This window comes from Macrobrachium nipponense, chromosome 41, assembly GCF_015104395.2.
Source record: "Macrobrachium nipponense isolate FS-2020 chromosome 41, ASM1510439v2, whole genome shotgun sequence".
In the NCBI taxonomy this organism is placed as follows: domain Eukaryota; kingdom Metazoa; phylum Arthropoda; class Malacostraca; order Decapoda; family Palaemonidae; genus Macrobrachium; species Macrobrachium nipponense.
The window spans coordinates 33,393,262-33,405,761 of NC_061102.1; positions in this window are offsets into that span (position 1 = coordinate 33,393,262).

Consider the following 12,500-nt stretch of genomic DNA (forward strand, 5'->3'; position numbering starts at 1 on the left):
AGTTACGGCTAATTTCGTCCAGTAGATTAAACACTTTACTGACCTGTTTCTATAGGTGGCCGTGTTCAAATACGTTAATCCTAAAACATCACTGTATCTAAACTTCTTAATCTCTCAAACACTTTTGATCCACAAGAATCAACTTCGGTAGTTACCCACTTCTTCTGGTAATTAGTATTTACCTTCCGCTCTTCAAATCCAGAATGGAAATTTAGTTCCTAAGTCCTCGAGAAACCCCAGGTTTTGCTTGCATATGCACTACACTTCTCCAAACCATTTGCAGACGCCTCCTTCCTTTCTTACTTCACGTATTCCGGGACTCATTTCACTCCTATCACCGTCATCCTTTACGTGGCATCCAGACACTTCAGTGTACCAATCACTTCCTCTCTTTTACCGCCCATATTAACTTTCAGCGCTCCACCGTCCACTTATCACTATCCATATTAACTTTTGAGTGCTCACCCGTCCACTCTATCACATACTATATTAACTTTCAGTGCTCTACCATTCACTCTTTTATCATCCATATTAACTTTCAGTGCTCTACCATTCACTCTTTTATCGTCCATATTAACTTTCAGTGCTCTACCATTCACTCTTTTATCATACATATTAACTTTCAGTGCTCTACCGCCCATTCTATCACTGTCTCCATATTAACTTTCAGTGCTCTACCGTCCACTTTCACTGCATATTAACTTTCAGTGCTCTACTGTCCACTTTCACCGTCCATATTAACTTTCAGTGCTCTACCGTCCTGACCTTGATTCCTTTCTATAACAATCACTCTCAATTTCTCTGCTCACACTTTCAAGCCTTTCACCAGTTTCTGCGGCATCTCTTCGCTGTCACCAGTCATTACTATATCATATGCAAACATTAAATCATACCACACTCCATCCGTGAGAACTTTAATTATCCCGCAGATTTACTCCTACACTGTTTCTTTTGTGATTCAATTGCTCTTCAGATATTGCTTTTTATATCAACACCTTCCGCATCTCATCTTCATCAGTGCTATAGAAAGATGTTCCTAGGTTTATTTTGTGGTAAATGTGTCTATTTTCCACAAAGTTCTTTACCTAGAATGCTGATTACAGTGCAACGATACTAGACTTCACATCAAGCAAATTCGTGACATACTTGAGAAAAAATAGCATGAATTACATACTTCTGGGTACATGCTTTACCATAATAAAAGTAAATAAAAAAAGAATGGTAATACAGGCAATTGCATTTGTTCAAAAACTATTTCATATATAAGAAATAGATATTCAGGTGTCTTTCTGTGCAGTATCTTTAGCAAAGGAAACCAAACACAAACGACAGCCTTCAAACAAGATTATTTGGCGATCCAAGGGTCGCTGGATTTCAACGTATCTTTGGTACATTTGAAAACGATCCAATTGTTGCGACTCATTGGTACTTTCTTTCTAATTTGTTTTGTAACTTTGAGAATTCATCTAGGTGGCTTTTAAATGAAGACATCAGATACTGAAAAGATACAGAACTTCACTGCTACTGTGTGCAAATGTCTCGGTTTTTCGTTTTCTGTAAAAGAAAACTATTGAGATGGGTTGTCTGTCCATCCGCACTTTTTCTGTCCGCCCTCAGATCTCAAAACCTATTGAGGCTAGAGGGCTGCAAATTGGTATGTTGATTATCCACCCTCCAATCATCAGACATACCAGACTCTCTAACCTCAGTAGTTTTCATTTTACTTAAGGTTAAAGTTAGCCATGATCTTACGTCTGGCAACGCTATGGGACAAGCCATCACCGGGCCATGGCTGAAAGTTTCATACAGCATTATACGCTGTACAGAAAACTTGAATGCGCGGAAGAAATTGAGCGCATATTTTGCTTGTTTTCTAGTCGCGGTCGCCTGTCTGCCTGTAGCATCAAGTTTCCTTTTTTTCACATTCCATTGAAGGCTTTCTGTGTGAAAATGGAAGCTCACAACCTCCGTTTTATGGGCTCATTATTTTATTTTATAATAATACTTCGCGGAGGCTAACAAAGGCAGGGCAAGCGAATGTGTTCCATTCATAAACAAGTTAGAATTTCAAAAGTCCATTTAAAACAACGGTCGTCTAGGAAATCATAGTAAGTATTAGGTAGTCCCTTCATGAAGCAATATCAAGTGAAAAGCATCTTCAAGTATACACGCATTAGGATTTGGCTTGCTTCTATTATTTACCTCCTGATTTTTTACTGTTTCTAGAATCTCTCTCTCTCTCTCTCTCTCTCTCTCTCTCTCGTAGTAGCCATCTTGCTTGGTGAGACGTACCCGCGTGAAGTCACAATAATCAACAGATATCACAAGTTTAACATCCGACTAGAATTTGAGAAATATCTAGAAGTGTTCGTGAACTATCGGTGATAAGATTAGTGTGAAATAGTAGGATAAAGCGTCTTCTAAGTTAGTTTATCAAGTGTAATACTATAAATCAGATCAAGATGGCAGTAAGTTCCAACTGCGGGAAAAGGTGGCGTAATTTGGCGTGCTTAGCAGATTCACAATACGATGAGGTAGCAGGAAGGGAACTGGCATTTCTCATCTATGAAATCAGCAACAGTCCTAACCAAAAAGATACAAAAGCATTCATAGATATATTAGAAGGATATAATCCTTCAAACTGGAACAAATCTAATGAAAACATCTTGAAAATAATTGAAGAAGTTCCAAATAAAATCCAAGTGGTCAAGAGACTCATAAAGAAAATATACATAAACCAACATATTCCGACAAAGAAAATGAATAAGGTAAATCTTGTGAATATACTAATTGATGCATTAGGAAAAGAATGCCAAAAGCAAGGAAAACTGTGTAAGGTTTGGTATAGCATAGTCAATCCACAAAACCTAATCAGAAAATGTGCTGCATGCAACATTCCGACCCATCCACAGTGTGCTGAGGTAATACAAGATTTGAGAAAAGATACAAGAATTTTTTGTTCAACATGTCTATCATGGATAGACAATGTTATTAAATCAAGATTGAATGTACAAATAGTTGAGGATGAAGAAGAAGAGGAAGAGGAAGAAGAAGAAGAAAAAGAAGAAGAGGAAAACGGAAGAGAAGTAAACAAAAATGAAATGACAGAAAAAAATAAGGAAAACAAAGAACAAGATAAAAGTATGGATGCAGAGATACTCATTGATACTACATATGAGGCAATAAAGCAGCATACCTACGAAGAAATAAATTACGATATGACAACAGAAAAGCAAATCCCGAAGAGGCTCTACCCAGATCTATACAATGACGGGAAAGAGGAAAAAAATAGACAAGAAAGACAAAATCTGCAACCTTTTGAAAAGAGGGAATTGCAGATTTGGAGAAAGATGTTACTACAAACATCCTAAGATATGTCAAAACTATGAAATATATGGTAAATGTGCATACTTAGATGGATATGGGGATGATTGCAGAGATCTGCATCCAAAAATATGTAAAAACCTAAAAGAAGGAAAAGGATGTAAGTTCGACAAAAAATGCAAATATATGCACCCTGTAGCCATGAATCATAATCAAATAAATAACCAACCAAGTAATAAAATCCAAAATAAGAAAGAAACAAATAAAGAGAGAAATCAAGATATCAGGTAAAAGAGAAAAGCAAACCACCAATGAGATATGCAGAGGTGTCAGCAAAAAATTTCAAAGCATCAAGCTCCGAAATTCTACTCAAGAGATAATAACTGTATTTATTATGCAAGAGGATATTGCAGAAACGGAGAAAATTGCAGATTCAGACACAAAATTAATAATTATGATGAAGGAAGATCAAATATTATGGAAAAGTTGGATTTTTAATGTCAAGAATTTCTGGAAATGAAAAAAGAACAACATACCACAACAGGAAAGAGACATGGGAAAATCCTTATTACTATCAGTATTAAATGAAGGAGAAAACACGCAAACCATCATAGTGATGAATGCGCAGGGTTTAGTTACGAGTAACTCAAAAAGAAAAATAGAGTATTACTTAGAAGAACTAACCCAAAATGAAAAGAAAATAGATATAATGAATATAAGTGAAACCTGGTATTCCCAAGAGGACTGGGAATGATGATCAAATAAAAGGGTTCCAAACTTATAGATCAGATAGAAAAAAATAGGAATCAAGGAACCGCAATATATGGGAAAGACAAAAAACAAGGAAAAACTATATGAGAAATATAGTAACTCAGAATGTGAACTAATAGCGGTAGAATTTGAATCTGAAAAATTGATGAACATAGTAATATATAGACCTCCTAATACTAAAGAGTTTGACATAATAATTGAAAAATTGGATGATATATGTAGAAATCACAAGGACTGGACTATTCTCCTATCTGGTGACTTCAACTTTCCTTTCCGTAGAATCGGAATGAAAGAACGAATAGGAGATTGTGGTTGTACTTATACATATAAAAAGAGAGTAATAGTAGTGCAGAAGATAAGAGGCAATTTGAAAAGCTATTAGATATGCTACTAGAATACAACAATTCCAACAAATAAATCACCTGCCAACAAAGAAAGGAAAATACTTAGACCTAGTATTTGTGAACGAGATGATTATGTTAAAGAAATAATAGTTTATAATGCGAGTATTTCAGACCATAATGTCATAGAATTAACAGTTCATTCCAAAGCAAGTGAAAATAGAGATAAGCAAGAAATGAAAAAGTGGGAAGGATATGGAAAATACAACTTCTACAGTAAAAAATATAAAATGGTCAGAAATTAATGAAGAATTAAACAAAGATTGGGATAACATTTTCGTAAGTGATGACATAAGGGTAAATACGGAGATATTATATAAATATTGGAGATAATAGTGGAAAAATATATACCGAAGAAGAAAAGTAAACATCATTCATGCATACCAAGAGACAGAAGGATCTTGTTCCAGAAAATCAGAAAGTGGAAAAAAGGTCTTGCAAAAGAAAAAATGCATGGAAAGTTATAGAACTAAAAAGTAAGATAGAAAATGCAGAACAAAAGATTATACAATCAAAAAGAAAATGAAAAACGGGACTTGGAAGAAAAAACCCTATTAAATATCAAGCAAAACCCCAAACTATTATACTCATATTGCGAAAGAAGATGAATAAAAGAAGAATAGAAATAGGCCCTCTGAGAATTGAAGGGAGATTAACGAATGAAAAAAAGGAAATTGCAACATACTGGCAGAACGATATAAGAGAGAATTCACCCCTAGAATAGATAATGAAGATAATGATATAGAAGTAAGGGATGAAAATAGTGAATATTTAGCTGACATAGATATTAATGAAGCTGATATTGTGCAGCTATTAATGAAATTAAAAATGGAGCTGCTGCAGGGCCTGATGGAATTCCTGCTATTTTGTTAAAGAAAGTAGTTTCATTCTATCGCAAAGCCACTTGCAATATTATTAAGACAAAGTGTAGATACAGGCAAAGATATATGATGAGCACAAATTAGCATATATTACCCCTACTTTCAAAAGTGGATCAAGACTAGAGGCAAGTAATTATAGGCCTGTGAGTCTAACATCACATATTATGAAAGTGTATGAAAGGGTAATGAAGAAAAATATTATGAAACATTTAATAAAAAATAATTTGTTTAATAAAGGACAACATGGTTTCGTACCCGGAAAAAGTACACAAACCCAACTGTTAGTCCACCGTGAAAACATATTCAAAAATATGAAAAGCGGAAATGAAACAGATGTGGTTTATTTAGACTTTGCAAAAGCTTTTGATAAAGTAGACCATAATATAGCGAAGAAAATTAGAAAACACAATATCGTGGATAAAGTAGGAAGATGGTTAAAAGAATTTTTACACAACAGAAAACAGATAGTTATTGCAAACGACGAGAAATCGGATGAAGCCAAGGTAATATCCGGTGTGCCGCAAGGTACGGTGTTAGCTGCAATACTGTTTGTTATTATGATTGAAGACATAGACAATAATGTTAAAGATTCGGTAGTGAGTAGTTTCGCAGATGACACAAGAATAAGTAGAGAAATTACTTGTGATGAAGATAGGAACGCTCTACAAAGAGACCTTAACAAAGTATATGATTGGGCAGAGGTAAAATAGGATGGTATTTAACTCTGATAAATTTGAATCAATAAATTATGGAGGCAGAGAAAGAAAGCTATATGCATATAAGGGACCTAATAATGAGACCATCACAAATAAGGAAGCAGTTAAAGACCTTGGTGTGATGATGAATAGGACATGTTATGCAAATGATCAAATAGCAACTCTGTTGGCAAAATGTAAAGCAAAAATGGGAATGTTGTTACGGCACTTCAAAACAAGAAAAGCTGAACACATGATTATGCTGTATAAAACATATGTTCGTAGTCCACTTGAATATTGCAATATGATATGGTACCCACACTATCAAAAGGATATTGCACAAATAGAGAGTGTACAAAGGTCATTTACAGCTAGAATAGAAGAAGTTAAGGACCTAGACTACTGGGAAAGACTACAATTCTTAAAATTTATATAGTCTAGAAAGGAGAAGAGAACGCTACATGATAATTCAGGCATGGAAACAGATAGAAGGAATAGCAAAAATAAAATCATGGAACTAAAAATATCAGAAAGAGCAAGCAGAGGTAGATTAATAGTGCCCAAAACTATACAGGAAAAAATAAGGAAAGCACACAGGACATTAATCCACTACGCACCAGCATCGATAATGCAGCGTCTATTCAATGCGTTGCCAGCTCATCTGAGGAATATATCAGGAGTGAGCGTAGATGTGTTTAAGAATAAGCTCGACAAATATCTAAACTGCATCCCAGACCATCCAAGATTGGAAGATGCAAAAATACCGGAAGATGTACTAGCAACTCTCTGGTAGACACTAGAGGTGCCTCACACTGAGGGACCTGGGGCAACCCGAACAAGATGTAAGGTCTGTAAGGTAAGGTAAGGTCTCTCTCTCTCTCTCTCTCTCTCTCTCTCTCCACCACATTAAGCAAATAGCTCACTAACCGAGGAGTTGTTTTTTGTGAAAGAGGGATTTTCGGAAGTTTTTCCACCTTCCAAAACATTCCAGTCTTCGGGTCTCATAAAAATGCACAATAATGTGTTCAGGAGGCTTCTGTTATATTTCCTACATTAGGGATGACGCTGCTACGCGTGGATTTTTTTGTTCTTTTTTTTTCATTTTCATTTCTCATTTTCTTCTCCTCTCGTCCTGAAAAGGGAATTTTAGGGGAAGGGAGATTTTATGGCGGGAATATATCGAAGGGGAGGCAGTGGGATTCTTTCGTCTTGTATGCTGGAAGCATCTGATGAAAATTTTCACTTTCAATATAAGGAAAGAACAGCTTCAGCAATACACATCTCACAGTGATAATTTATATTATGTATTCATATATACGTACACATATATATATATATATATATATATATATATATATATATATATATATATATATATATATATATTTTTTTTTTTTTTTTTTTAATCACTAACACGTTTCCCTTAACTGTAGTTGGTTGTTGTAAGGGAAAAACCGTCACTGCCACTTTCATACTTTATCTGCAGAATCATCAATGCATGTGGTATTAAATTTCCACAACATCAGCCACTTTATATAGCTACATAAAGGCTCATCAGGAGCTCGTTGTACCCCTGTACACACGCCACGTCATTCACCTCTATCGTACATATACTCTCCCACTCTCTGGATGTTTAAACCCTTCCTTTACAATACTACTTTCACTTTCTATCTATCAATCGCTTTACAGGTCTCTCTCTTTCTACTCCCTCCTAAAATACTCTTTTCACAAGCGTACCGTCCTCACTTCTTTCCACATGACTAAACCATCTACAAAAACTAACCTTTCTTTAACTTCTACATATCTCCACATTTCTCAGCCTTTCAAGTCCTTTTACGCAAATATAATAATGTTAGTAAACACTCCATCTAGACAATTCCAACTATTTTTTTTTTTTTTTTTTTTTTTTTTGCACCTAAACTTGTACTTTACTTCCATATAGGAGAGTTGACTCAGCAATCCTTTTGTAGAGCACTGCTTTATTCTTCCACCATCCATTTTAACATCTGCTACTACTGTCCCTCCTGGCTTCCATTTACCCTCATAACCTTGATCATTATCACATTTCTCTCAACTTTCTCGACTTGCAAACATTTTCGACTTTTTTCCAAGTTTCAGCTTTTTCTCTGTTCGCCAATCAGAACTGCCTCCATATGCAAACATTAATTAAGCATCCTACACGTCATTCGTAACTTAATTTCATGTCACACAAATGCTGCACCTTCACCTTCTTTATACTTTCCAATTTCTTGTATCACTCCATTCATAAATATATCAGACAGCCTTGCGCACGTGATATGTACTTGTCTCATAGCCTCTTTAAATCATACCAGTATCCTTCCATCTACATAAAACTTTGCGCCTCATAAAACTTTTAAGCTCTCTTAACATCAAATCTATTATACCAAATGCCCATAACACCCTCGGCATTGCCTTTCTATTAATTCGATCAAAAATGTTTCCGAATTTCGTTTTACAAAGACTTCTCAAGGTCAGGATTTCACAAAGACACAACTGTTATTCGGTTTGCTTCTGTAAGTCTCATCTATTGCCCAAATGAACGAAACAGAACAAGCCATTCCAAGGGAAGGTAACGCAGAGCGGTTAATCGATGCGCCCTGAAATATACATTTCTGAAGCAAAATATCCCATATTTTTCTACACACCCAGATGACCTGTCATGGAGGTCTGATCTGCAATGGAAGAATGACTTTGAAGAATCCTGTTTCTTTGTTAGATGCTGGGAGTTTATTCTCTCTACAGAGGATCCCTTGGCCTCTGCAAAAATAAACCTTAGTTCAATGGGATATTATTCCTCCTCTGTGAGAGAGGATTTTACTTTCACTTCTCTTGATACAGCGGAACTGGAGCTTTCTCCCTCGTCTATAAATAAGGTTTTTACCTTGGATATCGCCTCGCCTTGTGAGCCGTTTGCCACCGCCATCTTGAATTCAAGATGGCGGTGCGTTTGCTCGGTAGGATCGGAAAATTAATGAAAGGAAATAATGAGAGAGAGAGAGAGAGAGAGAGAGAGTTTCCATACATTCATTATAGAAAATAAGAAATCAGAGGTAAGGCAAAAACTTAGAGAAGATAATTTCCATGGGAGAGCAATCGGATGAAAAAAAAAAGCATCAAATCCCACCACCAAATGTTAGTTCATACTAACATCAATTTATCTTTTCAACCCAGATGATCGTCCTCGTTAACAAAAATACCACTGCTGGGGGACGATTGTAGCTTTGATTTCGATGGCATACCTGAAATTCTAACAGATCCAGTGAAACGGCTTTAATTAAGATCCCTTCACTCGTCAGTGTTTTACGAGGCATAGCAAAGAATGACTTATAAAACGGAGACCGTGAGAGAGCCTCCGCTCCCCCAATAAAATGCAACTGAAAGGGAAACATAATGCCCCTGGCCAAACGGTCAATTTCTGAGCGGAAGATCCACTGAAGTTCTGTTCTTCATTTTATGGGAAAATTACGTATCTGCAGCACATACTGTACAGCTTTCCTTGCAGAAATAAAGTTACTACATGTTGGGCACCCTTATAAAAAATATATACATATATAAATATGTATCTAAACTTTTTACTATATATATATATATATATATAATATATTATAATAATTATTTATAATCATATACACATAATATATTTATTATATATATATATATATATATATATATGTGTGTGTTGTGTGTGTGTGTACGTATGTATATATATATATATATATATATATATATATATATATAGTGTGTATGTATATACATACAGAAGGATTTTACCAGCCTTATTCTTCCTAATGGTGATTACTTTGGATCATCATTCATGAGGTATATTCCGTGAGGGCCTTCGGTTTCATTTGATATAAATAGTGGTCACAAACCTTTTTCCAACTAAGTACTCTTCTGCTAAATAAAAGGGGAAAAAACCACAATATAATAAAAAAAATAATAATTTGAAGTCGCTTTAAATTCTGCTTGTGCACGGCAGCCAACCCCGAGCCATCCCTACGAGGGATTCCAGAATCCAGACTCTCGGCGTAGGAAATTCCCTTCCAGGAAGAGACGAGGAAAGAGAGAAGGGAGGGAAAAAGCAGCGTCATCCCTAACGTCGCAAATAGAACAGAAGCCTCCTGAACACATTATTGTGTTTTTTTATCAGAACCGAATACTCGGGTGTTTGGGAAGGAGGCAAAACTCGCAAAATCTCTCTTTCACAAAAACACACAGCTCTGCTCGCAGAGCTATTTGCTTAATGTGGTGGAAGGTAGGTGCGAAGGAAGAACGGAGAGAGAGAGAGAGAGAGAGGGAGGGAGGCTCTTGAAACTAATTCCGCAATTTGAACTATAATTAATTTCTTAAAAAGTACATTTTAAAAGGAAACGGTAATACATGCTTAATATTTCTCTGCTTTTTCGCACAAATGCCTTTAAACCAAATATGATTATGATAACATTAAGGTATAAGCCACGAAGAAAAAATAAACAACGGAGTTTCTGCAAGATCTTTCGACAGAACGTCCTTTACTCAGCAGACAAACTGAGTAAAGGACGTTCAGTCGAAAGATCTTGCAGAAATCCGTTGTTTATTTTTCCTTCGTGGCTTATACCTTTATTTATGGATTTATCACGTTTCAAACTTTCGTAATTCAGTTATACATGATAACATTAATGCTTATTCCCATCACAAAATTAAGACTATGTTTTCATGGGAATATGAAATTATAAAGTATTATTAACCATTAATCGATCGACTTCTCTTTTGGATATGCTAAACGCCGAAGGAGATTATTATTATTAATAAACAGGGCAGCAGATTCAAGGGATTTTTCCTTTTTTAACTCTAGTGGATGATGCTTAGACTCTGCAGACATTAAAAAGGCAGATCTAACTCATAACTAACCATTAGCTCGTAATCTATTCTTCAGTGTCAATAAAAGTAGGAATGCAATTCCGAAGAAAAATTATGGCTGTTACTGAGATCAGTGGCCAGCATTATTTATGTACGATTCAAAAAGATGACCGAACCAAAGGTCTTACATCGAGTCTCGGTAGTAAACCGGAGTCGTTATGGATGAGACAGTCCCTCATTCATTTCGGGCGTTTCCAGCTGTTTATATTTTCTCTCGCTTCCGAAGCAGTGTTACCAGGCAATGTCATCGATCTGGCTCCATACTCTGCCAGTCAGTACAGTGAAACGGGTTGTGGGAACAGTGTTTGCCCGTCGGGCAGTGCCCGGTAGTGTGGACAGCCCTAAGGAGAAACCTTTTTCTCCTTCATCATCTTGGAGCGTTGCAGAGTACACAAGGTCTTTCCGCTACACCAATATAGTATTAGAGAATATAAATTATTTAATATAAACTGGGGCAAGTGCATAGCTACGCCAAGTCTTTCCCGTTAGATGTAATTAAATAAATTCCTGTAATATTATTCGTTCCATGCTGATCAGATTTATAAGAAAATCTTACATTTCTAATGATAATCTATATAACGTATCTGTTTCTCATACCTTTGCTGATAGTTGAGCTCCCTATTTATACATAAGTAAAGAAACAATAATACTATTCGGACTTAAAGATGAGAAAATATAATGGGAGCGTTTTAGCCCATCATATTTTCAAAATAAACCTCATCTCGAAATCTCTTATAATTTATGCAGGCAAGGCAAAGAAATAATAATAATAAAAAATTCGCTATAAATTCAATCCGATATATTCGGAATATCCAAAATGTGCTGATTTAAAATTCCCTTTCCCAGGAAGAGAGAGAGAGAGAGAGAGAGAGAGAGAGAGAGAGAGAGAGAGAGAGAGAGAGAGAGGAAAAACTCACGTGGAGCAGCGTCATCCATAATGTTGCGAATATAACGGAACCAGAAGCCTCCTGAACACATTATTGTGAATTTTTATGAGAACCTCTACTGGGGATGTGGAAATGGGGGAGGGGGGGGCGGGAAAGAAACTGGGGAAATCCCTTTTTAACAGAAAACACCGCTCTGCTAAGAAACCTATTTGCTTGATGTGATGGAGGTTCCGTGGAAGAAGAAGAAAAGAAGAGAGCGCAGAAAAAAATTAAATATTAGTGAATAACCACTCCTACCCCAACCCCAACACAAAGACAATTCTACAGAAGTTACTCGAAGAAATGTATACCCTTGATATTACTTCATGATATTAACTTCCTTGCACGACTTCCAAATTCTTCGACTGAAGTGCATAAGAATGGACAGGGATCATCCCTGATCAAACAGTAGTTACTGTCTGAGTCACAAACACGGAGACTCAGTCGTAAATGTCACTTTCTCTTTTCAAACTCTTACTCGTAGATCCTTGGTTTGACTTTTTACTTGTCAGTCATTCTGGAGTGGATATAACAGCTATTACAATCTGCTTCGAAGCGCCTCAGTGGCGAGATAGGTATGGT